Source organism: Megalobrama amblycephala, linkage group LG9 (genome assembly GCF_018812025.1).
Source record: "Megalobrama amblycephala isolate DHTTF-2021 linkage group LG9, ASM1881202v1, whole genome shotgun sequence".
Classification (NCBI taxonomy): Eukaryota; Metazoa; Chordata; class Actinopteri; order Cypriniformes; family Xenocyprididae; genus Megalobrama; species Megalobrama amblycephala.
This window is the reverse complement of record NC_063052.1, coordinates 12143964-12169703: the sequence shown is the minus strand read 5'-3', so window position 1 is coordinate 12169703 and position 25740 is coordinate 12143964. Positions and strand designations below refer to the sequence as shown.

Here is a 25740-nt window from a genome sequence, read left to right as displayed (position 1 = left end):
AGTAAATAAAAAAAATTCACTGTAATATAGTAAAAAATGACTGTATAAATAATCTTTAAAAAATGAGAAAGAAATAGTGAGAAAAAATGAGAAAAAAAATACCAAATGATTACAGTAGTGGCCAAATTGATGACTGGCCTATAGGGAAATTGACATCGTCACCCTTTATTGAAATTCTAAGATTAAAAATTTGTTAAAGATTTTGTAAGTGTAATTGTGTTTGGAGTCACTTGTTTTATTTGTGATAACGCAATGAAACATGCCAAATTGTGCGGACATAATTTTTGGCCATGCTGTCATACAAAGAAATTATGAACACATGCAAAAACAAAAGAGAACCAACAAAATATTAATAACTGATTATGTTGTACACTGTAAAAAAAAATGTTAATTTAATCTAAAGTTACCTGGTTACCTTAAAATTTTGAGTTGACTGAAATTCAAAATTTGAGTTAATACAATAAAGGCGATTGGTTTAATCAACAGAAACTCACAATATTATGTTATCTGAACCACATTAATTATCTAAGTTGATTTGACAAAAGAAAGTTGTGATAAATCATGAAAATACTTTTTTACAGTGTAGACAATGTTATGCTTTTTCATGTGAGATTTTTGTTTTTCTATGCATTTTTTAAATTCATTTTATTTTGGCCTAATCATTTTGTCAGATGAATACCTTAACTAAGTTTAGTGTTTTATTCCCTCATATTTAAAATATTTTAAAAATATAAAATATTTTCCTCATATTTTGATGTTGTAATCAAACTTGTAGGGTCATTAAAAACAAATATCACTTTTGGACACTGTACATGGGTAAAATAAAATCAATGACATAATGCAAAATGCATTGGTTTTGGTGTGACTTTTATTGACAGATTTCACAAGGAGATTCACTGTTTAGTGCAATATTATCAGATATAATACTGTCAAATCTAAGCGAAACACTGGACATGCAGCAGCACCGTGTGTGTTTCTGTGAGTTACATGTGTGTGCAGAACTCTTTTAACTGAGTTAGCCTCCCTATGAGTTTCCATTTCAAGGTGAGAAAAAAATAATGAAGAAAAAGCTCAGAGATGAATTACTCCCTCACAGACCCCACAACCGGGCTTCACTGACAGTAAATAAATACTCTGCTTACAGTAATGCTGACTTGTGCATAAGAGTGTGAAGATCATCCACTCATGCATTGAATGAAGACTGAATGGCCTTAGTGTGACTGCGCACGTTTACTGTGATGAGATGTCATTCCCAAAGGCTTGACATCTCATGAGATGTCATGCCTTTCACTTCTCTGTGATAAGTCATTCATTGCCCTCTCTTCTGTAAATCGGTCTCAGTAACTCTAGTGACGACACTGCTGTTCATGATAACAGCTCTAACACAAAGCCTCAAAGAACAATTTGCTTTGACAAATCATCTCTCTGCTATAATGAGGCACAAAAGTCATCATCCAGCTATGTTAGCAGATGTGAGAAAAAAAAAAAAAAAACTTGCAAGTAAAGCCAAAACTCAATTTGAACAAAATGAACTTCAGCACATTTCTTTTTATAGCCACATAACTTGTTTTTGTAAAGTGAGTGGGCAGGTTTTGGCAGTGAAGTGAAACAGCCAAAGAACCAGCCTAAAGTTTCAGCTCTCAAGAGAATAAAGAAATGGGAATGTGCCTACAATTGCAATTCTCAACAGAGTGTAAAACCATGGGTAACACAGATTACATATACACTAACATACAAATAGTTTTTTTCAGCAAGGATTCATCAAAAAGTGACAGTAAAGATATTTAATGCTATAAAAGATTAATACATGCTATTATTAAAGGGATAGTTCACCCAAAAATGGGTTTATCTGCTTACCCCCAGCGCATCCAAGATGTAGGTGTCTTTGTTTCTTCAGTAGAACACAAATGATGATTTTTAACTCCAACCGCTGCCGTCTGTCAGTCAGATAATTGCAGTAGATGGGAACTTCATCTATAAGAGTAAATAAAGCTTGCTTAGACAAATCCAAATTAAACCCTGCAGCTCGTGACGACACATTAATGTCCTAAGACACGAAACGATCGGTTTGTGTGAGAAACTGAACAGTATTTATATCATTTTTTACCTCTAAAACACCACTATGTCCAACTCCGTTCATGACTCCTTTAGTGATGTCTGATCGCGCTCTGACAACGGAAGTGATGTCTCTTCAACAAAGTCCCTTTAATTCTATAGTCTTTGACTTCAATGAGTGTCAGACATCACTGCCGCTGTCAGAGCGCGATCAGACATCACTAAAGGAGTCATGAACGCAGTTGGACATAGTGGTGTATTAGAGGTAAAAAATGATATAAATACTGTTCAGTTTCTCACACAAACCGATCGTTTCGTGTCTTAGGACATCAATGTGTCGTCACGAGCCACAGGGTTTAATTTGGATTTGTCTAAGCAAGCTTTATTTACTCTTATAGATGAAGTTCCCATCTACTGCAATTATTTGACTGACAGACGGCAGCGGTTGGAGTTAAAAATCATCATTTGTGTTCTACTGAAGAAACAAAGACACCTACATCTTGGATGCGCTGGGGGTAAGCAGATAAACATCAAATTTTCATTTTTGGGTGAACTATCCCTTTAATCAAAGAACTTTCTAATCAAAGAATCCTAAAAAAAAATTTTTTATCATGGTTTCCCAAAAAAATATTCAGCAGCAAAATCATTTTCAACATTGATAATAATAAGAAATGTTTCAGCAAATCAGCATATTAGAATGATTTCTGGAGGATCATGTGACACTGAAGACTGGAGTGATGATCACAGGAATAAATTACATTTTAAAATGTAATAAAGTGGAAAAAAATGTTTTTAAATTGTAATGATATTTCACAATATGACTGTGTTTACTGTATTTTTGATTAAATAAATACAGCCCTAGTGAGCGTAAGAGACTTTCAGAAAAAATCCTACAGTTCACAAAATGTTGAATGGTATACGTTTACATGACAACGATGTTGTCAAAAATGATCCCTGTTCACATGGATCCACGAAAACGACTACAAACGCTGTATTATTCATGCCAGGCCAGTAGATGGCGATGTCACTTTGTAAAGAAGCACTATGCGCCTACAGACTGAACGCGTAATATGCATGCGCATGACAGCACCGTTTTCACAAATTCACATTTTTGTAGTTTACACGGAAACACTAAAAGCTTGCACTTTGAATCCCATTTTCTCAGTTTGCATTTTCAGGCCCCCAAAACGCCATTGTTGTGTAAATGAACGGCCAAAACGCATAAAAAGTTTTCAGTTTTCAGTTGAAAAAGGTGTCATGTAAACAGCCCCTATATACGCACACTCACCAGCCACTTTATTAGGTACACCTGTTCAACTGCTCGTTTATGCAAATATCTAATCAGCCAATCACATGGCAGCAACTGACTGAATTTGGGCATGTATACATGGTCAAGATGATCTGCTGAAGTTCAAACTGAGAATCAGAATGGGGAAGAAAGGTGATTTGAGTGACTTTGAACGTGGTATGATTGTTGATGTCAGACTGGCTAGCCTGTGTATTTCAGAACCTGCTGATCTACTGGGATTTTCATACGCAACCGTCTCTAGGGTTTACAGAGAATGATCCAAAAATGAGAAAATATCCAGTGAGTGGCAGTTCTGTGGGCGAAAATGTCTTGTTGATGCCAGAGGTCAGAGGAGAATGACCAGACTGTTTTGAGCCAAACTATTAACTAAAAATAGTCAAGTAAAGATTGCCTATATGTTTCACCCTGCAAAGGAGAAAAAGTTGTATAATTTAAAGTCCCCCTGTGGTGAAAATCAAGTTTTTAATGTTTTTTATATGTCTATTTGGTGTTTTTAATGTGCTTTAAGACAAACCATGTGCAAATTCATAAGTCAACAACGTCACAACTGTCTTGTAACCAATCATGTCAACGTGTGATCGTCAACGAGTGGATCTCTGAGCTGGTGTGAGTGAGAGGAGGCGGGGCTAATTTGCATATTCACAGAACTGTGTATACTAAATAAGGCAAGGTTTACATTCAAGCTATTTTAAGGCATGAAGAAAATTTTTCAAGGAAAAAAAAACATTTAAATTTTTAATTTTGGTGATCAAAGATGAGTTTTAAAGGATAAAATTATTGACTTTAAGAAAAAAAAAACAAGTTTCTTAGCTGATTGACTAATTTATTCAATCAAAAAATGTTTTGCTTAATTTCACTGTGTGCAGTGCAATCCACTTAAATTTGCAAAAATAGAAGTTTACTTTTACAGAGTCTGGGCATTTTTAGTTCCCAGCATACTTTATATGGGACTGAATGAATGAGTATGTTTTGAAATGAAGTATCAAGGAGTTTTTAGTGTTATTGCTCTTGACTTTGTCCAGTTTCATCAGTCTGATTTGATGCGACACAACAAAGCAAGAGAAAAGCGTGGCTAAAACTAGGATCAAATAGAATGAAGAAAAAAAAAGGCATTTTTAAACTAGGAAAAACCCTTGATGATTTACCCAATCATGAGGTTAGAATATTTATGGAACATAAAAACAGGGGGGAAAAAACAATGAAAGCTACTGTCGTCAAATATATTATCAAAACTAGGACATTCCTAGATCCGGACACCTGCAAGATGTAGGATCTGCGAGGAATATCAACTCAGTAATTCATACAACACCTGTCTGATTTAGCAGCGTGTGACATCTGAATGCAGTTTTTACTGTGCTTTACCAGGAAACATCACAACTGAGTGAGTCTTTTGCACTCACTACAACACTGAGGTCTATCAACATGTGCAGAGCAAGTTCATCAGTCCCTGTTTGTCGAGACATGACCTTGAATTTATGTAATCTGTCTTGATCTGAGCAAACAGACCTCATGTCCTGAGGAAAAAATGAAAGGCAAAATCACTCATGTCTATATAGGGTCTGAAATCAGACATCCTTCAATTGCTATTTCTGAAGGAGAAACACAAAAAGCAAGCTTTCATCTGCAACAGGCAAGTATAAGCAATTTTGAATTCTTAAGATTTTCTGACTGGCAGTGAATGGACAAGAAAAACATTGTAACTTATGTTGTTCCTCTCAGACTGGCATCCCTAAGAGAAATGTAACCATATACACAAGAGTGAGAGGAAAATCTGATAGAGGTCAAGTGCACAAAGCTGAAGGGCGAATGTATTAGGAAGGAATGTCCTTACATAATCCAGTGGGATACTGACTGAACATAAACACACAAACTGAAAGCTTGACAAAAAAAATGAGGAAAGAAAGAAACCATGCAGCTACAAATGATACTTTTATGGTGCTTTTGTCATTGTTGTAGCCACAACTCAAGTTCTCAATAAAAACCTCCTTTTTTGCACCTACAGAAAAAAAAAATAATGACAAAAGAAAGAGTAAATGACATTTGCCAATCATTTTGAATCCTCCAAAAATGAATACACCAACTGAGTGACATTTAAAATACAGAACAAGAATAATGTTTTGGTAATGCAGAGAAAAGGGGGTGACATTTCCCTATGAGAGAGGGTTGCTTTAATCTCAAATTCTAAAATTACGGTTTTGTTTGTTTCTTTATTTTATTTAAATGTCCTTAAAGGGGACCTATAATGCCCCTTTTCACAAGATGTAATACAAGTCTCTGGTGTCCCCAGAATGTGTCTGTGAAGTTTCAGCTCAAAATACCCCACAGATCATTTATTATAGCTTGTCAAATTTGCCCCTATTTGGGTGTGAGCAAAAACACACCGTTTTTGTGTGTCCCTTTAAATGCAAATGAGCTGCTGCTCCCGGGCCACTTTCCAGAAGAGGGCGGAGCTTTAACAGCTCGCGCTTCGGTTGCTCAACAACAACAAAGCTGGAGAATCTCACGCAGCCAAAATGAGGATTGTCAGTAACGGTGTTCAGCCTTACATTGTTCAAACTGGAGTCGGACACTGATGGAGAGACTCAGGAAGAAGTTAAAACTTTTAGAATGAAACTGGACGTTTCTGAACAGTTAGTGGATAAATTTATGTAGTTGCTGTGGAGTTGATTCAACTCATCCACTAGCATGTGCCGTCATGTTAATCTTTTGTGCAAATCCAGCATTGAAATGACCCTTGTTTGTGAAGCAGTCCGGGGTAAAATGACAGCATGACAACAACAACTCTTCCTCTTCTCTAAAGCAGCCCAACATGGCCTCGCCCCCTTTGTTGCATTTTCCCGTAAACTGTAAAATTATCAGTCAGGCAGAATAAAATGAACCTTAAGGTTATTCTTTAAAAGGTGCCTATTCATTTCCCCTTCAGTCCAACTTCACCAACATAGACTCTCCCACCTACACTGAAAACAGTGGGCCGACATTTACTACAAATGTCACCTTGTAGGCCTATTAGGGAGGCTTCCATAATTTGTGATCCCAAAGCATTCAATCAGCCGCTTGCTTATACAGTCTGACAATCAGGCGAGTGTGATTATTTGAAATTAGGAACAAACACCAACACAAATTACCTAAATGAGCTCAACTATAACATTAGGAGACAGCAATTACTCAACGAGGGAATGAGTGCCTAAACATTGTGATTTTATTGTAATTTTTTGTGGGTCCTGCAGCTCAAAACAACATAAGTGAGGTGCTATTACATTGAGAGCTGCATTTAGTTTTACTTATGGGAAATAGGCAAATATTTCACCCACTCAACTCATAGAAAGAGACAAACAGTTTAAATGTCAATGGAAAAATGCACCTCATCTATACAGCTCTATATCTGAAACAATGATAGAACTTTCTATTATGCTTTTTTACATTGTCACCTTTGTTTAGTGTGTTATGTTGCTGTTGGAGCATGAAAAAAGTCTGCAAAGTCCTCCAGCGGGAGTTATTCTCTATATCAGTGTCACTGTTTCTGAACTCCCTGAAACGCCTCCATTGTAGTCTTGAGTTTTCTTCCGGGAAAAAACACGTCACAATATTACTCATTTAAAAAATTCCCGCTCAAGGAATACGCTAAAAAAGGGGGTGAGGCCTGCTTGACTTATAGTGCGTTGAAACTCGCAGTTATAGTAAGGGGTGTGACATTTCCGAAACACACTCAAAGCGGTTGACTAATCACAACACACTGGTCTAGCCAACCAATCAGAGCGCACTGCGCTCTTCAGAAGGAGGGGCTTCATAGAGTCAGGAACTAAACAGAGCGTTACTGACAGACTGGGAAGAGAGGAGCTGCAACAATGTAAAATGGGTGAAAAATAATGTGTTTTTGAACATTCAAGCATGAAAACCTATTTTAGTAGAGCCCAAAAACAAAATATTTTTTTTTAAATGGCATTATAGCTGCATTATAAATGCTGCATTATGAACCAACATGAATTAACAGTGGACAATTTCAATAAATATTGTATATTTATAAATGATTCATTAATAATGATATAGATATTTAATATATACAGACTTGTATATAGTAATATTAATATATTTATAATACATTTATAATTTATAAATTAATATTAACCAAGATTAATATTAATGCATTAGATATTATAATATTAATGAACGTTTACCTTACTGTACAGTGTTAGTGAAACAATCTATAGCATTTATAGATTTAAGAAAAAAGAAAGAATTGAAGTCTTGTCGACTTCCATTTGCCCGCACTAGTGCATTTCATTGACAGATTTGCCACACTGTAGCTTGTCACAGTCTGAGAGCAGCTGCATGATTGATGAGTGAATGAATGCACCACCAGTCCTGCTGCACATTCAGACGTGACTGACAGACTATTTACGTACACTGGATGGACTGCAAACACACCTGATTGATAGAAACCAAACTACATGAGAAGCAATTGGGCCTAGAACGTGTTAGATGTTTTTTCACTTTCATTTTTATTCAGATCTGATTATCACTCTCCATTGATTCTGCATGTCATTAATTCTCACCATTTGTTTGCTCCTACCTCATAAAAATTCTCACTTCTCTAGTCCAATGCATTCCATCTTTTTATCACTTTTATTCTCTTTTATTTATTCAGTTTTCCTGTTTTCACAGATCTATTTTGGAGTAGAGCTGATAAATATAAGAAGCTTTTAGGCATAAATATTTCACTTTAAAACATGCTCCGGTGACACAAAAAAAGTCAGAATACCAAGCAACGTGTCATATGTATATAACGTACATGTTGGTATATATGTAAAATTAATATATTTAAATATTATAAAATATATAGAAAAAAATTATATAATAAAATAAACAATAAATTTGAATAAATATTATTTGTAAGCAATAAGGTATGAGAGGCTGTGCTGTATTGTGAATAATTCACGGCTCAAGGGCGCAAAGCGGAGTAATCCCTTCAGCCACGACTTATTCACGATACAGCACCAGCCTCGAGCACCTTATTTCTTTTATAAAATGTTTACCACACAATACAAATATTAAAGCCAAAAAAATATATGTATCAATGCAACTTTGAACAAGTAAAATCACTAAAAGCCTTCCTTCCACCAGAAAAAATAGTCCCTAACCATGAACAGCAACACAAGTTACATTATTACGCCATTAGATGGCGGTAAAGACTGTCTTTATGAGTGTGTCAGTCAGTAGTGAAGACTTTTATATTGAAAAGACTGAATTGTTGTGAACACGGGACACAACTGACAAATGCTTTGACTAGCGCTGTCAGTCACGGGAAAACCCCTTAACTGTTAAAAGGACAAGATATTGCATTAAAACAGATTTTTTATTATGAACACAGGACTGACCTGAAATGCTAAATCTGAATGCAGACATAAACTCGCTCTCTCGATCTCTTTCTCACAATACTCTTCTACATAATACAGTAAGCTTCAATGAACAATATCAACTGAGAATATACAGTTTATGTTGCTAAGAGTGGTTGCTAAGGATGCGTGTAGTGATACACAGAACCGTTGGGTAAAGCGATCTTAGTGTTTTATCGTGAATAAAACAGCTATTGACCAATCAGAATCAAGGACAGGACCTACCCGTTTTATAAAAAATAATAAGAAACAAATGTAATAGAATGCATTTTCGATAGGGAAAGTATGATTATGGATACTTAATTATTTGTTTTATAACAATATTTTTAGCATGATGTAACATAATTTTCTCATACTGAATGCATTCAAACTGAATATCCTTCCAAAGCAAAATGTGTTGAAGCTGCACAAATCACATAACTCCGGTGAGGTGCAGCATCGAGATCTGCAGCTATTCCAAAGTGATGACGTTCGTTTAACTGCACAATGTATCTCACAAATGTGTTTACATGCATATAATTGACAGATACGCTGGCCTGAAGTTGATTGTGGACAACATAATTCTGTTCTCTCAGGATATTAACAAACACGATTTAATGAGAACAAGGAAGCATGGGACATTAGGCAGCATTCAGCAATTCATTTAGCAGCTCGGTTCAGTCAGCAGGGGTCTCAACTCTAATTACCTGGGTGCCGCTAGTCAGGTGATTTTCTCCATTGGGGCATGTTGAGCAGTAACAGCACAGCAAATACAAGTTTTTTTTACAACCACTGCTATGTCCCACGTAGATAGAAACTGCGTCCAATTAGTATTTCTCTATATAATACATTTTGTGGCATTCACAATATAGGGAATAGTGAATAAGTGACACAGCAGCATTGTCACATCTCACACTGGGAGGATAGTCACTAGTCGCTAGTGAAGGGCCGTAATTTACGACCCCTTCTTTAGAAGGAATGGAGACTGCAGTGCATACATAGTGCATATGAGTTAGCATTGCTAAGTGCCAAAGCTTTTTGGATTTATGTAGCATTGTTAGAAACAAAATTGGTAACACTTTAGTTTAGGGTCCAGTTCTCCCTATTAACTAGTTGCTTATTAGCATGCATATTATAAGGATATTGGTTGTTTATTAGTACGTATAAAGCACATATTAATGCCTTATTCTGCGAGACCATATTCTACATCACTCAATCCTACCCAATACCTAAACTTAACAACTACTAACTATTAATAAACAGTAATTAGGAGTTTATTGAGGCAAAAGTCATAGTTAATAGGACTTTATTCTAAAGTGTGACCACAACATCTAATCCACAAACATGCATTTGGGCATTATTCCCCAGTTGAGACATGAGAATATTTGGGGAGGGTACACTACAATTTAAAAGTTTGGGATTAGTAACTTTTTTTTAAGAATTTTTTTTTTTTTTTTAATCAAGGATTAATTAAATAGATTAAAAGTGATAGTAAAGACTTTTACATTGTTACAAATGTTTAAAAAATTTTCTTTTGAAATTTCTATTCATTAAAGAATCCTGAGTAAAATGCATCACTGTTTCCAAAAAATTTTAACTGTTTTCAACTTTGATAATTATAAGAAATGTTACCTGAGCAGCAAATCATATTAGAATGATTTCTGAAGGATCATGTGACACTGAAGACTGGAGTAATGATGCTGAAAATTCAGCTTTGATCACAGGAATAAATTAAAGAAGTATATTCAAATAGAAAACAGTTCACAACATGACTGTTTTTTCTGTACACCGTAAAATCAAACAGTGAAATTAATTACATGAAATGAGTTCATTTCACTCAAATAATAATGAAAGTTCATTGTACTTAATAGAAAAAAGTTGTGTGAACTCAATTTGAACTCAAAAAGCTGAACTTAAAATAATTGAGTTCTAATTAATAGCATGCTTTACATCAAACTGTATAAATGTTGAAATTAAGTGTTATTTTGTGTGTTTTTGCACAAGATTAATGTAGGGAGTGTTTAATGATGTGTTATGTTGGGATTTACAGGGTGTTCCGTTATGTTAGTTTCGTAGGGTTATCATTGTGCTGAACAGTAGAGCCTGTGGTCACGTTGAGGATGGGCTGCAAAACTTTTAAGACCATAGCCTATATACTGTATGTTGTTTGATTATATACATGCAAGTTATAATAGCATGTGTTATTTACTATCTAACATTTAACCAAGATCTGAATGTGATGTTTATGTAAGTTAACTGTATGTAATTTACATTATGATGAGTTGGGCGAGGTTGAGAACTGTGGGAGTGAAGGGATGCCAGTGACGTGATTGTTAATGAGAGACACCTGTGCACCACACTGGCCTTGCTCCACTTCCACAGCTCTCGGCCCCGCCCCACTTGTCACAAAATTTTACGTTTTACTAACTTAAAAAAAATGAGTTAGTTTACTTAAATGTTTTGAGTATTCTGACCTTATTGTTTTTTTATAGTGTATTTGTGATCAAATAAATGCAGCCTTGGTGAGTATAAGGGAAATATTTCAAAAACAAACCCTGAGCCATAGGAGCCATTTATAATGATCCTTAAACCTTAAAAAATATTTAGTTTTATGGTAGTCAGGGTGATTTAGTCATATTCAAAACTTTTTAAACCAGTTAATTTACATGTTACCTGAAGCATCTTTGTAGTTTAGCTTATAACAACCTTTTTTACAGTGAATCAATAACACCAAGGTTAATTGTCTTGGCAATGTTCCTTAAGGGTTTAAGAGAAGTCATTATTTCCTAAATTGCAGGCTAATCACTTCATTAGAGATTTACTTACCCGTTGCTGCAGTGGTGTTTTAGGTGGACAAATCAGAAATGTACAAAACACAATGCAAACCTGTTTCAGAGACATTCCTTTAACATTTGAAGCAAGTAATTTATTAGAAAGTTTGACTGTCACACATGTCCAGTGCAGCAATGGGTCACCAGCACTGATGACACAACAGAACATTTATTAATGAGCTGAAGAGAAATATCACCTGCCATTTCTGCTGAGCACAAGGTTTGGGAGAAATGCCAGCCAGAAAATGAATCAGCCGGCAGTGGCTACACTGTCAGAAGATGCATATTTTTTCCCATGCGCCTTTTGAAAGGCCAATAAACACATCTACAAATAATTGGATCCATAAATAGCTCCTAATACAGACTAGGTGACGGCTGAAATTAACGCCTATGGGTCACAGCACTGATTATTTTTTTATGTATGAAGACAAGCCCCTGGGCAACATTGCCCTGATAACCTGCAACTGAGAAAAGCACACAACTTTGTGATGAATTTTAAGCAATATCACACAAGCAAGAGAGTACTTTTGTTTACTGCCAGCGAATATCAGCAGACTGTGATTCGGCCATACGCATGAGGCACATGTAAACAAACTAATATTAAAGGCACGACTGTGAGTGTGATATTGCTTTTATACAAACGGTTCATTTTAATATTAAGTAACTTACATTTAGGCACAATATTGCCAGTTACTGTCTATTTTTCCCAACAAATATAATTCCAAAACAAAGTCAAAGTTGAATGAACCATTCAGCGTTCAGCAAAAAACACTAGTAGCGTTTCGTTCCTAAATGAATAGGGATGCGTAAATGATTCAATGACTCACTCATAAAGATTTGTTTTGTTATTAAATTATTCAGTGTGTTTGAAGTCAATTGAATGAAAGAATCAACCACTCACTTATAAAGACAGTTGCTGAATTCAGAACCGCATACTAGCATACTATTTCTGCCATAGAAATATATGATAAAAAATAGTAAGAATGTGGATCCAAATTCAGCAACTCAATTGTTTCATTCCTGAATGAATCATTGTGTTTGAACAAAACCACTGAATGAAAGAGTCAACAACTCATAAAGACAGTCACTTGTCACCACCTACTGGCATATCGATATAACTCCCGCCCTACAGCCTATTTCATTGGTTAAGGTTAGGGTGTAGGATAGGGTTAGGAGTATTTGTTTTAGCATTGTGTAGACAATCAGCACTGTGACTGACATGACCAATGATATCTTTAGAATCGGGGCGCAGTTTCTGCGGGGCGCAGTTTGTGCTGAACTGATTTAGGGAAAAAAATCATGCATGTATCCCACAGAAAGAGTCGCAAAAACACCTAGACAAGCAGACAGTGTTGGGGGTAACGCATTACAAGTGAGTTACGTAATCGGATTACTTTTTTCAAGTAACTAGTAAAGTAACGCATTACTTTTAAATTTACAACAAAATATCTGAGTTACTTTTTCAAATAAGTAACACAAGTTACTTTGTTTTCCCATTGACTGTCAGCTCTCCTGTCCCCATGATGAAAGAAATCGGAAGTGCCAAGGTGTTCTAGACTGAATGTGAGCATATGTTTACTTATTTACTTCTTCTCCTGTGTCCTATTCTTCTGCAATCCAGGGGTGTTTCCCAAAAGCATTGTTAGCTATGGTCATAAATTCCATTGAACTCTGTTGATAACTACAGAACTTGCAACCATAGTTGCTTTTGGGAAACACACCCCTGAATGTTTGTTTGAGCTGCGCCCTCTACTGTACAGGCATGAATTTGCATTTCCTTCAGCCTGAGGCTTATTCACTTTTGGTGTGAAAGGACCTTTACATTTGCAAAAATAGAACTTTTTTTTGTGTTTATTAAAAAACAAAGCAAGCCCAGCCCAGGTGAGAAAAAGTAACGCAAAAGTAATGTAACATTACTTTTCATAAAAAGTAATGCAATTACAGGTGCTGGTCATATAATTAGAATATCATCAAAAAGTTGATTTATTTCACTAATTCCATTTAAAAAGTGAAACTTGTATATTATATTCATTCATTACACACAGATTGATATATTTCACATGTTTATTTCTTTTAATTTTGATGATTATAACTGACAACTAAGGAAAATCCCAAATTCAGTATCTCAGAAAATTAGAATATTGTGAAAAGGTTCAATATTGAAGACACCTGGTGCCACACTCTAATCAACTAATTAATTCAAAACACCTGCAAAGGTCTCTCAGTCTAGTTCTGTAGGCTACACAATCATGGGGAAGACTGCTGACTTGACAGATGTCCAAAAGACGACCATTGACACCTTGCACAAGGAGGGCAAGACACAAAAGGTCATTGCAAAAGAGGCTGGCTGTTCACAGAGCTCTGTGTCCAAACACATTAATAGAGAGGCGAAGGGAAGGAAAAGATGTGGTAGAAAAAAGTGTGCAAGCAATAGGGATAAACACACTGGAGAGGATTGTGAAACAAAACCCATTCAAAAATGTGGGGGAGATTCACAAAGAGTGGACTGCAGCTGGAGTCAGTGCTTCAAGAGCCACTACGCACAGACGTATGCAAGACATGGGTTTCAGCTGTCGCATTCCTTGTGTCAAGCCACTCTTGAACAACAGACAGCATCAGAAGCGTCTAAAGACAAAAAGGACTGGACTGCTGCTGAGTGGTCCAAAGTTATGTTCTCTGATGAAAGTAAATTTAACATTTCCTTTGGAAATCAGGGTCCCAGAGTCTGGAGGTAGAGAGGAGAGGCACACAATCCATGTTGCTTGAGGTCCAGTGTAAAGTTTCCAGTCAGTAATGGTTTGGGGTGCCATGTCATCTGCTGGTGTTGGTCCACTGTGTTTTCTGAGGTCCAAGGTCAACACAGTCATATACCAGAAAGTTTTAGAGCACTTCATGCTTCCTGCTGCTGACCAACTTTATGGAGATGCAGATTTCATTTTCCAACAGGACTTGGCACCTGCACACAGTGCCAAAGCTACCAGTACCTGGTTTAAGGACCATGGTATCCCTGTTCTTAATTGGCCAGCAAACTCGCCTCCATAGAAAATCTATGGGGTATTGTGAAGAGGAAGATGTGATATGCCAGACCCAACAATGCAGAAGAGCTGAAGGCCACTATCAGAGCAACCTGGGCTCTCATAACACCTGAGCAGTGCTACAGACTGATCGACTCCATGCCACGCCGCATTGCTGCAGTAATTCAGGCAAAAGGAGCCCCAACTAAGTATTGAGTGCTGTACATGCTCATACTTTTCAGTTGGCCAAGATTTCTAAAAATCCTTTCTTTCTATTGGTCTTAAGTAATATTCTAATTTTCTGAGCTAACTGAATTTGGGATTTTCCTTAGTTGTCAGTTATAATCATCAAAATTAAAAGAAATAAACATTTGAAATATATCAGTCTGTGTGTAATGAATGAATATAATATATAAGTTTCACTTTTTGAATGGAATTAGTGAAATAAATCAACTTTTTGATGATATTCTAATTATATGACCAGCACCTGTAGTTACTTTTTTTAGAGAGTTACGCAATACTGTAATGCATTACTTTTAAAAGTAACTTTCCACAACACTATTACATTTGACCATAAAATATAAAACTGCATTTCAACCGTTTATGTTAATTTGATTAGTGTGTATATGTGTATAACCCTGTGTGTAACGCAGGTCTGCTGCATTAATCTGAGCCCATGGAGAGCCTCAAGTATCGGCTCATGTATTTAAGAGACTAAAGAAGACACGAGGGAACTCCGTAACCACAAATGACCGCATATGGGAGTGTCTTTAATGGTGTGTGTACTTTAACAGTTTCACCTCACATGTTATATTACCTTGGTGCTGCTGCTGCTGCTTTAAAGCAGAGTATGTTCTCATTAGCAGAACAGCTTTATGACATGAGATCTGTCTTCCTGAGATAAATAACTGCAGCTCAATCTATGGCTGCTCAAGGACAAAGCCACTTTGCAGGAAAACAAAGTCACACAAGCTCAGAGCTGTGTGAATCCCTGAAAGGAATACAATGGCATACCTGTACCAGAGATTCGGGATTGTTTGAGCATCACAGGTTTTTCACAGTACTACATGATGACTTTGAGCTGGCATTGCTGATTATGAATGATGTTGCATGTCAACGGATGAGAACACAGTGCACACATCACGTAGGGTGAAGTGCAAACAAACATGCTGTTAAACTAATGCAAAATCGCAGCAATCTTCGGCCCTTATATACAGATTATCTTTCAAATCAGCATCCAGATGCTAGCAGAAATCACATATTATGTTTCCTGATAGTAATAATTACTGTAAATATATAATTTAATGATGATTAATTTACTCAGGTTTTAGCTCAGGCTCTTGCCTTTTGGTTTTAATTTTTAATTGGCACAGCTTTTGTGCTGCTGTTAAGCGGTATGATTTCATCATTTTTTATTAATATTTTTCTATTCATTTATATGAACAATATACCAGTGAGATCTAGCAGCATTGATCTAGTGTGACTCGTCTGGATGAGCCATTTTGAACATATTTAATATAAACAATATATTCAACAATAAAGAAATGAACATACCTAATGGAAATAATTCACTAATAATGTATTAGCGTTTACTTTGATATTTCATTTAGGCTGGAGTTTTTTTGTTTGTTTGTTTGTTTGTTTGTATATGTAACCTGCATTGTGTGTTTTTAAAGAGGACATATCATTACAATCTGACATTTTCGATGTTTAAGTGCTGTAATCGGGTCCCCGGTGCATCCACCAACCCAGAAAACGTGAAAAAGGACAACCCAGTAATATGTTTCGGTAAGCCTTTCTCTACAAGCATGTGAAAAAACGAGCCGCTCAGATTTCTCTACCCTAGTGACGTAGGAAGAGGATCTTATTTTATATTACCGCCCCTTAATCTGCATGTTTCCACCTACAGCACCGCCATTTTGTTTTCGCAAGCGACAACGGTGTACCAGTTAAGCAAAGCATGCTAACTGTTCAGTCATTGGCTGCACAGATGAGCACAGAACACTATTTAGGTCATGTTGGGCTGCTTTAGAGAAGAGGAAGAGTTGTTGTAGTAGAGTGTTGTTAACATGCCGTCATTTTACGCCAGACTGCTTCACAAACGAGGGTCAATTCAACGCTGGATTTGCACAAAAAAATAACATGACAGCACATGCTGTCATGTCAATGAGTTGAATCCACTTCTTCCTGGGTCTCTCCATCAGTGTCGACTCCGGTTTGAACAATGTAAGGCTGAACACCGTTACTAACAATTGTCATTTTGGCTGAGTGAGATTCTCCAGCTTTGTTGTTGTTGAGCAACTGAAGCGCGAGCTGTTAAAGCTCCGCCCTCTTCTGGAAAGGGGGCAGGGAGCAACAGCTCATTTGCATTTAAAGGGACACACACAAAAATGGCGTGTTTTTGCTCACACCCAAATAGGGGCAAATTTGACAAGCTATAATAAATGATCTGTGGGGTATTTTGAGCTGAAATTTCACAGACACATTCTGGGGACACCAGAGACTATTTAATATTTAATTTTATGTTTTATTTTAATTTTAGGTAAGAGGTTTGGAATGACATGATGGTGACCAAATGATAACAGAAGTTTAAATTTTTGAGTGAACTGTTCCTGTAGTATTAAGGAAGTAATGAAAAAGGCAGGGTGAAAGTGAAGGGTGCTATGGGAGGTAAAAATGATATATTGTGATGATGGAAGTAGGAGATGCTAAAATTTTTCAGAAATAACTAATCCAGCTGACACGAGGGGAGGGGAAAGAAACTGCAGCTTGTGGTAGACAGCATCACTTGGAGGAGGAGAGCTGATAGGAAATAAATTCAGCAGCTTTGTAAATAATAAAAAGGAAAGACAACAACAGAGAGCCACTTGGCACTTTGCTGTGTCTTAAGACAGCTTACTGGAGCAGCTCGCCTCAGTCTGCTTGATCTTTGTATAAACATGAGTTTAATTACAGCGCAGGGGCTCATTATGAAGGAGGAAGGTGAGCCGAGGATGATAAAAACAACCACTGCAGGACAGAACAGACAGCAGACGACGAGAAAGGGCAAAGAATACAAAGACGAAGATGCTGTTTAGAGAGAATAGGGAGGATTCATAGTGCATAGGTAAGACAGTCACATAACAGCAGGACTGGAGGTGTGTGTCAAATGCTGCTGGAATAGGATAAAGAGAATTAAATGTGAGATTGCATGCATGAAATGCAAAAAGAGAAGTGCAGATGCACTGATGGAGGAAAATAGCATATTTTCTCATCAGTAGATGCTATTTACACTAACTGAAAATACCCATATATTATAATTACACTATATAAAAGTATCAGTTCTTTGCAGAAAGTGCAAATAGTTGTTAGATGCTATTTATACTTATAAATAGTGGCAGATACTGTGTACACCTCATTATTGTTGTATATTAACAGGATGCAATAATAACACAGTGTAAATGATTATATTTTTTTAAATTATTAAATGAATGCCGCCTTATTGGCACAATAAAGCCCTCTCTTCACCTATCCCTAACACTCGTTATGCACTTTATTTCCACTTTTCAAATATTTTCTTAATTTTTATTGGAAAAAAAATACCTTTCTGATCTGATACGTGATGGGATGGTCGATCGCGTCAAAAGCTATTTCCACGCAGCACACTCCCTACGGCCTACGCCACTGCAGAGGTTGAATGACTCGCATCTTTTTTAATCTTATGTGGCCCAACTAGTCATTGGTGGGCGGAGTTAGTGGCCAACAAGACTATACTTCATGTAAATAGACACTGGTGGAGGGAAGCATACCATGTGTCCTCTTTAACACGCACAACACACAGCTTCATCAGCTCCAGGTCTCTGGTGATTCTTGTTATTTCTTGTGAGGTCTTTCAACTGAGGTTTAGAGAAGCATCATTGATTTATTCCTCAGAGATAACCTTGTATTCCCTTTTATTCCGACAGCTAAAGCAGGCTGGGACTCAGGGGGATCATAGGTGTGGGATGTTATTCGCTGACCTGAACTTGCCCTTCAAGTAATACTGCCAAAAATAAATAAAAGACATCTCTACTGGGATTGAATTGTTTAGTAACATACCATTTTTTTGGTAACACTTTACAATAATGTTTCATTAGTTAACTGCATTAGCATTAATTAACATAAACTAAGATTAATAAATGTATTAGAAGTATTGTTCATTCTTAGTTGATGGAACAGTTCACTTCAGAATTTAAATTTCCTGATAATTTACTCACCCCCATGTCATCCAGGATGTTCATGTCTTTCTTTCTTCAGTCGAAAAGAAATTAAGGTTTTTGAGGAAAACATTCTAGGATTTTTCTCTATATAGTGGATTTCAACAGGGTTGAAGGTCCAAATTGCATATCAAATGCAGCTTCAAAGGGCTCTACACGATCCCAGACGAGGAAAAGGGGTCTTTTTAGCAAAATGATCAGTCAAAAATTAAAAAATTATATATTTTAACCACAAATGCTCGTCTTGCACTGCTCTGCGATGTGCCACACATTACATAATAACGTTGGAAAGGTCACACGTGAAGTAGGTGGAAGTACCGAGGTAGGGAGAAAAATTCAATCTAATTTTCTCCTCCAACTTCAAAATCGTCCGACATCATTGTTTTACCTTTTTTTGTAAAGGCCGTTTGACTTAGTCTTTGCATGTTCACTTTGTAAACACTGGATCGGTACTTCTGCCTACGTCACGTGTGACCTTTCCAACGTGATTAAGTAATTCGTGGCACATCGCAGAGCAGTGCAAGACAAGCATTTGTGGTTAAAAAGTATATACATTTTTATTTTTTTTAGAAAATGATTGTTTCACCAGATAAGACCCTTATTCCTCAGCTGGGATCTTGTACAGTCCTTTGAAGCTGCACTGAAACTGCAGTTTGGACCTTCAACCTGTTGGTCCCTGTTGAAGTCCACTATATGGAGAAAAATCCTGGAATTTTTTTCTCAAAAACCTTAATTTCTTTTCGACTGAAGAAAGAAAGACATGAACATCTTGGATGACATGAGAGGGTGAGTAAATTATCAGGAAATTTTAATTCTGAAGTGAACTAATGCTTTAACTTTTAATTTCAACATTTACTAATCCATTTTAAAATCAAAAGATGTATTTGTTAATAGTAGTTATGAACAACTGTATTTTTATTAACTTACATTAACAAAGATTAATAAATGTTGTAAAACAACATTATTACCTGAAATAAACTAACAGTGAGAAGTTGTGTGGAGTTAATGGTAGGCATAATAAGCTTTAGCTTCAGCCTACACCTTTTGGTCAATAAGAGTGTAAACATCTTGGTTTTTTTTTTTGGTTTTTTTTATGATCTTGTATGGTTATGTATGTGTACATGCATATGCACAATTGTATGTACCTGTAAGTCTCATGCTTTCCTGTGCAAAATAATGCAAATGTAATTTTGCTTGTTGACTAAAAAACAAAAAACAAACAAACAAACAAATAAATAAATAAATAGTTAATACATAATGTTAACAAATAAGTCCTTATTGTAAAGTGTTACAATTTTGGTAAATGGAAAAAAACAATATGATAAATGTTCGGGTTTGTCAGGTAATCATAACAGAATGTATTTACGATATACTGTATAACACAAGCAGAATTTTATTTCTAATTTAAATGGACAAATTTCACAGCTGCCCCGTCCTTGACTCTGTTCATAAGCAGTGAATTTAGTGTATTAAATCAACACAGGTACACTAAGAAGAGGCGAAAGAGGAGAAAGGGGTTATTATTGATTGGGGTAGTGCAACTGTACAGCCAGCAATTCATCAGGAGCCGAAGAACAGCAGCTCCATTCATCAGTTCAACACCAGAAGGCCATGAAATAAGAATCCAGTCAAATGTAGCTATTGCATGGGCACCTTGAAGTTTGTATCATTTGTGGTGAAGGGAAACACATAATGCACTGCGATGAGCCCTCTGAAATATAAAATATATTAATAATAATAAAAAATATTTATTTAATTAACATTTAATTAATTAATTAATTAATTTAATAATTAACATTTAATTAATAATTAATTACTATTTATAAATGAATTCAATTAATAGTAATTCTATACAAATCAAATGTGAATCGAGTCTCCCACGTGGAGTGCTATTTTTGTGGCGCAGAACTGAGCTTTCCATATCAGTGACGTATGCTGCTCCCGGACCGTTAGGATGCGGTCTTATAATGCAGCTGTAGGCATTAGGCAGCTCACTAGGTTTTGGAACAGATCTCCAGAAAGACAGTGACAACTGCAATGCAGGTGTGCTCATGTTTTCACTGCAATACAACAGTTACAGCAGTCTATACAGACTGACAGCAGTCAGAATACTGCAGACAATAGCACACTGTTGTACCAGTGACACTGACACAGTTTAAGTTTTACAGATCTTAATTAATTAAATCTAAAACAATTTCTCTCTCTCTCTTTCAGGCAGATGCATACAGAGAAAATGGGACCCAGATTAAACTAGATTTTAAAAAAGTGGCTTGATTTCCAAAGGAAGCTTACACAGAAAAATAAATGGAGATTCATCAAGGCTATTCCTTCACTGTTCCTCAACATCACAATGCTTGTAATAAAGCAATAAAGCAGGACACTATACTTGAATGAGCTTTCAATTCATATTTTTGCCAAGTATGAAACCATCAGGAACAAACTGTATTGAAAGAGTAAGAGAAAATGGAAGGTGACTTTACAGAAGTCAATTATAAAACAATTAAACATTTCTATTTTGATTTTTTTCTACACTTCTATATTGAAACAGTACAGTGATAGGAAAATTGATATGCAAATATTATTAAAAAAAAATGTTAAAGATTTTGTAAGCATTTAGTAAAATTAAACCTTTAGCTGTAGTTTGCCTCTTTTTTGCCAAATAATTTTGTCAGATAAATACCTTAAAGTTTAGTGTTTTGTTCACTCATATTTGAAATATAAAACAATATTTTCTTCATATTTTGATGATTGGTTTAATCAACAGAAACTCAAAATATTATGTTATCTGAACTACATTAATTATCTAAGTTGATTAAACAAAAGAAATAATGTTATGATAAGAAATCATGAAAATATTTTTTTACAGTGTATATAGTGCTGTCAAATCGATTAATCACATCTAACATAAAAGTTTGTTTATATAATATATATGTGTGTATATGCACTTTGTTTTGGGACGCCTGCCTTTATGCACATGAACTTTAATGACACCCCATTCTTAATCCGTAGGGTTTAATATGGAGTTGGCCCACCCTCTGCAGCTATAACAGCTTCAACTCTTCTGGGAAGGCTTTACACAAGGTTTAGGAGTGTGTTTATAGGAATTTTTGACTATTCTTCTAGAAGGGCATTTGTATGGTCAGGCAGTGATGTTGGCGAGAAGGCCTGGCTCACAGTCTCCGCTCTAATTCATCCCAAAGCTGTTCTATGGGTTTGAGGTCAGGACTCTGTGCAGGTCAGTCAAGTTCCTCCACACCAAACTCGCTCATCCATGTCTTTATGGACCTTGCTTTGTGCACTGGTGCGCAGTCATGTTGGAACAGGAAGGGGCCATCCCCAAACTGTTCCCACAAAGTTGGGAGCATGAAATTGTCCAAACTGTCTTGGTATGCCGAAGCATTAAGAGTTCCTTTCACTGGAACTAAGGGGCCAAGCCCATCCCCTGAAAAACAACCCCACACCATAATCCCCCTCCAGCAAACTTTACACTTGGCACAATGCAGTCATTCAAGTACTGTTCTCAGACTCGTCCATCGGATTGCCAGACAGAGAAGCGTGATTGGTCACTCCAGAGAACACGTCTCCACTGCTCTAGAGTCCAGTGGCGGTGTGCTTTACACCACTGCATCCGACGCTTTTCATTGCACTTGGTGATGTAAGGCTTGGATGCAGCTGCTCGGCCATGGAAACCCATTCCATGAAGCTCTCTACGCACTGTTCTTGAGCTAATCTGAAGGCCACACGAAGTTTGGAGGTCTGTAGCTACTGTCTCTGCAGAAAGTTGCCGACTTCAGTGCACTGTGCGCCTCAGCATGCGCTGACCCCGCTCTATGATTTTACGTGGCCTACCACTTCGTGGCTGAGTTTCTGTTGTTCCCAATTGCTTCCACTTTGTTATAATATCCACTAACAGTTGACCATGGAATATTTAGTAGTGAGGAAATTTCACGAATGGACTTATTGCACAGGTGGCAACCTACCACGCTTGAATTCACTGAGCTCCTGAGAGCGACCCATTCTTTCACAAATGAAGCAGTCTGCATGCCTAGGTGCTTGATTTTATACACCTGTGGCCATGGAAGTGATTGAAACACCTGAATTCAATGATTTGGAGGGGTGTCCTAATACTTTTGGCAATATACTGTATATATATATATATATATATGTTAGATTCGATTAATTGTGATTAATCCATTTGACAGCACTAATATATATATATATATATATATATATATATATATATATATATATATATATATATATATATATACAGAATAAAAACAGTGATGTTGTGATACACAGAACTGTTTAGTTTATGCTTGCTGCTCTTAATTATCTGATCTTATTTGGGTCTTAGTTAAAATACTATTAATCTAATCTTCTCTATATGCTCTATTGCTTCAAATCAGACTCAGTGTGTGAACATCAGGAGCCTCTAAATGTTCAAGGTGGCATTTGCATCACACAGTCAATCAAAGTGAGCCCCAACACATCTCCTTACATGTGTGATCAGAGCCATGGAAAAGTGCCCATTATATGTACCTTATATACTGTATTACACTGGCTTGATGTTGCATCTTTATCTCACAAAGACCTCACAGCTGCAGGAACAACTTGTGCGTCATTCACCATGGCTCTATAACTGTACAGGGTTAAAAAACACACCAATCACACACAGACAGTGTTGACCTGGCAGACAGGAGAGAATGCACAAACACTTATGAAGATATAGTGAAATAGACACGTTTGCGCAAACACTGGGAAGCAATAATAAAGCACAACAAAATAACGTCAGTAAAGCGCAGACAGATGTGTTATGAATGCATGAGTCACAGAGCAAATGATGATTTGTTGTTTCAATTCAAGATCTTGGAAATTATGAGCCACTGACTTTTATAACACAGGTAAGAATAAAATATATATGGGAGGTAAATCTACTCCTAATAGGTCTTTTGGCAGGGCTAAAACATGTGGTGCCACATCAAGAGACATCTCTAGGGTGGAGACAGGAATGGTTTGCAGGGTGAGGTTTCCATGGCAACAGCAAAAGGGTCGAGAGCTTTTGTATGTGTGTATAAGTATGTATGAGCATGTGACACAGTATCGGTCAATCAGTCATTAAAAGAAGCGACTGAAACAGTCATATAAGAGCAAGCAAAAGAAACAGGGATGAGATGCTATTTTATTAGTATAAAATAGCCTAATTAAAAATTTGACTTTGCTGAGCCAATTTCCTCTATGTGTATTAAAAGGTGAAGACCGGAGGATCACTAGCTGTTGCTCAAGCATAACTCAAGCCTCCATTTATTCACGCAAGTGATTTGTATAATTTATCTGCCCTAAAGATCTGCAGGCATGTCCTTCAGGTATAACCATGTGATTTGCTGCAATGGGATTTGGATAAAAATTATTTTTCTTTTTACATCTTGAACCACCTCATTACAATCATCACAGAATAAAAACACCCCTATGATAGTTTTATTAAGCAAATCTAAATTCATTTACAGCTCCCAGACAGTGGCACATAATTGTTAAATGGCAATTTTCTGTGAGCTGATTTAATGTCACGGCTGTTTGTTGAGCTGTTTGTAGGCTACTGTGATTTTACCAGCTGACTGTTTGCAACATGTGAGGAAACACAAGATAATACGTTTTTAAAGAATGTATCTTGAATTAAATTTCTTACCCCATTGGAAATTGTCTCGTGATGCACTTGGGCGAACGTTTTCTAGTGCGCATGCCCCGAGCATGACATCGTGGCTACTTAAGGGTGCGTTTGCACGACAACGATATGCTTAAAACGAATACGTTTTTCCTTTGAGTTTTCCGCGTACAGACGACACAATTGTCAAAACGATCCCTATTCATACGAATCCGTGAAAACGACTAAAAACGCTGTATTCTGCTGGCAGGCCATTAGATGGCGATGAAACACTATAGACTGAACATGTAATGCGCATGTGCATGACGTAATCGTTTTAACAGTTTCGCGTTTTTGTTATTTACACGGAGTTTGCGTTTTCAGGCCACCAAAACAGCCCCTAAGAATTAGGGTATGTTTACACGACAACGATGTACTAAAAACGTAAAAGGTTTTTCTTTGCACAGACAACGTTTTCAAAACTATCCGTTCACACAGATCCGCGCTAAGGACTAAAAACGCTGTATTACGCATGCAAGACAAGTAGCGATGTCACTTTGTAAAGGAAGACGCATTCTTTTACAGAGCACTGCCTCACGCCTTATTTTACCTAATTTTTATAGTTTTTACAGTCTGCATTTTGATACTCTTCTCGTTATTTCTCTGTAGTGGCTAATACATTGGAAGTCTCGCACACAGAAAACACCTTATTTCTGTGTTGAAAAATAATGTTTATAGACTAAACATATAATATGCATGTACAAGATGTGACCGTTTTCACAGATTCACGTTATTGCAGTTTACACGGAGATGATAGTATCATTTTCAAAAACTTCCACTTTGAAACCCGTTTTCAAAAGTTTGCGTTTTCCGGCCACCAAAACGCTGTTGTCGTGTAAATTAATGGCAAAAACGCATAAAAGGTTTTTACGTTTTTAGGTGAAAATGGTGTCGTGTAAACAACAAGTTTACACGACAATGATGTACTAAAAACAGAAAAGTTTTTCCTTGGCATTTTTCGCATACAGACGACACCATTGTCAAAACGATCGCCAATCCATGAAAGCAAATAAAAGCGCTGCATTATTCATGCCAGGCCAGTAGATGGCGTTGTCACTTTGTGAAGAAACACTACCGCCTATAGACTGAACACATAATATGCATGCACATGACATCACCATTTTCACAGATATGCGTTTTGTAGTTTACACACAGAAAATAACAGTTTTGTTTTCAAAAACTTGCATTTTAAAACCCGTTTTCAAAAGTTTGCTTTTTCAGTC

At 36.6% G+C, this 25740-nt stretch overlaps 1 long non-coding RNA gene across 1 annotated transcript in view; it reads right to left on the bottom strand.

The window, feature by feature from the left end:
• The window catches only part of LOC125275000, a 34478-nt gene extending 9813 nt beyond the window's left edge, over window positions 1-24665 (bottom strand). The window contains exons 1-2 of the long non-coding RNA XR_007186362.1: window positions 24503-24665; window positions 23359-23458 (exon numbers count right to left, since the gene is read on the bottom strand). This is a non-coding gene — a long non-coding RNA (uncharacterized LOC125275000). The remainder of the gene's footprint in view (window positions 1-23358; window positions 23459-24502) is intronic.
• Window positions 24666-25740: the final 1075 nt, after the last annotated feature.